Source organism: Cupressus sempervirens, chromosome 4 (genome assembly GCF_028749045.1).
Source record: "Cupressus sempervirens isolate cs-2001-9-10 chromosome 4, ASM2874904v1, whole genome shotgun sequence".
NCBI classification, from domain to species: domain Eukaryota; kingdom Viridiplantae; phylum Streptophyta; class Pinopsida; order Cupressales; family Cupressaceae; genus Cupressus; species Cupressus sempervirens.
Genome location: NC_143121.1, coordinates 316,475,613 through 316,479,741, shown reverse-complemented (window position 1 = coordinate 316,479,741; position 4,129 = coordinate 316,475,613). Strand labels below are relative to the sequence as shown.

The following is a 4,129-nucleotide window of genomic DNA, read 5'->3' as shown; positions in this document are numbered from 1 at the left end:
CTTCATTTATGTATTTTACCAATTTTGTAGTTCTTTGATAATGGTTCTTTGTCTTGATAGAAATCATTCATACCAATTGGCTTTATATATATCTTGTGTACCAATAATAATGTAGTTACCTGGTAAAAATATCCTCCTTTCCTTTGTTGATAGTAGCTTCATTTTTTTGATATGATTTGTCTACTTACTTGTATGCCTAACCAATTCACCTGTTAACTTGACTTCTTGATAGTGATCATTTTCTCTATCATGATTTTCTTTGCTTATGTAATTTTCCAAAAGTGACAACCTTTTCAAAATCTTTATTGAGTTAACCTATACATCATTTTGTCAAATAAAATCTTTATATGTGCAGCTCTCTTCCTCTTCCTCTTCCTCACCCTCACCCCCACGCTCTTCCCAGAGAACCCCCCCACCCTCACCCCCCCACCACCCCCACCCTCTTCCTCTTCCATTATCTCTATCATCTTACCCCTCCTTCTTTCACATTTTTCCTCTATCCCTATTTCTCCTTGAATTGTAAATCCATGGAACTTGATTCTCCCTATCATTTAAAATTTTTTCTTCAGTCATGTTTAGATCCTTATAAGTGGGTGCATACTTGGTTTGAAGGTACCAATGTTCCATTATGGCCTTTATTACACAAACAACATAATCTTTCAAAATACCTAATAATTAAACTTCCAAATATTTTATGTACTCAGTGCACACCAAGTGTGACTTCTAGCGAGATATTTAGTAAAATTAATATGAAGTGTTAAAGGTAATCCTTGTAATAAAGTATTGTAATTATTTATTTTCATTGTGTTAAATTGTGTTTTACATTTTTTCTAATTATTTTAAAGTCAATATAGTTCTTAACAAAAAAAAAACTTAATTTTTAAACTATAATTTGATACATAAAAATTTTCAAAAAAATTAAAAGAAATGTTTACCTTTTTTTAAATAATAGAAAATCTAGCATCCCTAAAAAGAACTTCCTACAAGATTCATATAAGTTTACTAATCATATTGAGCAAAAAATATTTTTCTAAATTATTAAATTAAATTTTTGAGATGTTATTTTGTAAAAAAATTAATTCCTAAAAAGAAAATATTTAAGTCAGTACAAGTATAATGCGTTAACATCAGATTAATAAGATTTTAAAAAAATACATTTTCATAAACATCATTATTAAATTCAAATATGAAGGCAAAGTACACATCAACTACTCATTTACTTATTGCAAAAATATTAAGTGATGGAGGACCACCCTAAAACATTATTCACAAAGGAAAAATTCAGATTGGAAAAAGTAAGTCAACTTTAACTCGAGTGGTGGAATGGAGGACACATGAGAGCCTATAGGCTAAACATAAAAATTTGCATAATGAAATGAAAGATATAGTCATAAATTCAAGGGCAAGTTGATAGCCGTAGTGTAGGACGAGCGAGGAGGTCAACACTCTTGCGAAGAGTGGCTCCAAAAGATTCATTCATGTCAAGATCCCTATCCACTTCCACGCTCCACTCAAAGCAATGAATAAGTTGGGCCAAAAGAAGGTTCATCATTACATCAGCCATGACTGCCCCTTGGCATCCTCTCCTTCCTGCCCCAAATGGAATCATGTCAAAGTAGTCCTTTCCTTTCACAACATCAATATTTTTACCCATAAATCTCTCGGGCTTGAATTCTAGAGGATCTTCCCACAATAATGGGTCTCTTCCGATTGCCCATGCATTGACAATAAGCCTGCTCTTCTTAGGAATGAAGTACCCATCAACTGTACAATCGTGGATTGATTCATGTGGTACTAGCAAGGATACAGGTGTGTACAATCTCAATGTTTCCTTCACCACACACTGTACATACTCCATGCTTGCTAAATCATTCTCACACACCATCTTCTCTCGACCTACTAGAGATTCAATTTCCTCTTGCATTTTGTTGGCCACGTGGTGGTTTCTTAGGATCTCACTCATAGCCCATTCTGATGAAGTGGCTGTAGTTTCAATTCCAGCCATGAACATATCCTGTCAAATTTATACAAATTTTAATAACAAAGATATCAATTAAATAAAATAAAATAAACTTTTCAATAAAACTAATTTTGACTATTCGACACTTTTACTAAAAGTTCTCCCAGCTGAACTGAATTTCCTACTAAAAATCAGACTAAGTACTTACGAGAACAATGGCTTTAATGTTTTCTTCTGTGATTGGCACTCCATCGAGGCTTTCCATTTCTAAGAGGAGGTCAATGATGTCCTTGTTATAATCAGATTGCCGCTGCCCCCTGTGCTGCTGGTGCTCCTCTATTATCTTACTTACCACTTGATCGAATGACTTGTGCACCCTTTTCATGCGCCGCTTCACTCCTTGCAAGTCCAGCCAGTCCAAGCATGGAATGAAGTCCCCAATATCAACAACTCCTACTGTAACAGTCACCTCAGTAGCCATCTTCTTTATCTCCTCCACATGGCAACCCTTCTCATGGGAGTCCCCCTCGGCAGATATCTTGGCCCCTGCTAAAGATCCTCCACATGACTGCCTGAGTAAACGATGAAAACAAGCGGCTGAGATTAACCGGCTTCTTCCCTTGCTCAGACTTTTCCCAAACTGAACGAACGATTCGAAGCATTTCTTCCTCTCTAATACCACTGAACGACTCTATCCTTTTACTATTCAGCAACTCCACCACGCACACTTTTCTCATGTGCCTCCAATAAGACCCATACGGTGCAAATATCAGGTCCTTGTTATTATAACCCAGGTATTTCCCCGCAGAAGTTGGAGGCCTGTTTGCAAAGACATTATCGTGGGTTTTCAAGAACTCCCTGGCCATGGCAGAAGAAGAGACGACAACAGTGGGAACAGAACCGAATTTCAGCATCATGATGGGTCCATATTTCTTCCCAAGCTCGTGAAGATCACGATGAGGAAGCTTTCTTAGCTGCAATAGATTTCCTACAATGGGCCATGCAAACGGCCCAGGGGGCAATCTCAACCCTAATCCTAATTTACGTCTTTTCCCACCTTGCACACCAAATTTATACAAGACCCACAAGAAAACAGTGAGTGTACATATTGTACGTATTGAACTGTCTAAGTTTACTATATTTCTTGCATGGAAAGATGGAGGAAACTCAGAAAATGAAGCCATGTTGAACAAAGATGCAAGAATCTCAATAGAAGGCATATTGATGAACAAATCAGATGCAAGAAAAGCTCTCTCTCTACGCCCAATTTATGGTGGTGTTTGGCATCGTTTTGTGCACTTAATTTCCACATAGATACGATAAAATTTCCCATGAAATGTGAGTCAGCTTATTTCAATTAATATTATTTACAATATAATTTGCTGTATAGGACAGACGTTATTCAATGTTTCCACTTATTTGATTCCAAGATGAACCCTGTAGCTTGATTCTCTTTTTCATTGGTTTGTGTACAAGATCGACACATCTTTAATCAGCTGAGGTAACTTGATTCTAAGTTGGACACGTCGATACAGACATAACTTGTCTGTATAAGAAGTGTCTTATCCCTTTCAACTCTTCCATTCGGTAGAACATAAGTAGTTCTCTTTTCCATTCGGCTCTTAGACCGCCTTTGTTTCGTTAGGTGGCGCCTGCTCTTTGTTTCCTCGAAATTTCTGTAGTTTTAAGACAAATAATTGGATATAAATTCAAGCATACCGACAACATAAGCTCTAGCAAAATATCTTTCTCCTTCACTTTCACATGCACCACACTTTTGGAACAACGTTATAAGTGTTGTTAAGGTAGGAGACTAAAGTTTTCAGTAGCATTTTGAGTATTAGTTTGATTTTTGAAAATAGCAGTACATGCAAAAAAATTTGTCATAATATATAGTCTTGCACACATTTTGAAATTAAATTGATGTCAAAATTATATATTCTTATTTTCCTATTGGCTACTAACATTTTTCCTAGTAGTTATTTGCTTTTTACATCCAAATATTAAAAACAATTCTGTAACACTCCATCTGTCGAGGCTATGCTTTAATAGTTGGATGTCTTGCTATTTATTTCTGTGTTGTTGATGATTTCTATACTGCCACATACCTATTGACGTGTTGACATTGTATAGTAGAGTACCACTATATTTTTCTATTCTCTCAATATA

General features: G+C 35.9%; 1 pseudogene; it reads right to left on the bottom strand.

Annotated features, from left to right (window-relative positions):
- Window positions 1–1,396: 1,396 nt before the first annotated feature.
- LOC149561293 (cytochrome P450 750A1-like) lies at window positions 1,397–3,144 on the bottom strand (annotated as a pseudogene).
- Window positions 3,145–4,129: the final 985 nt, after the last annotated feature.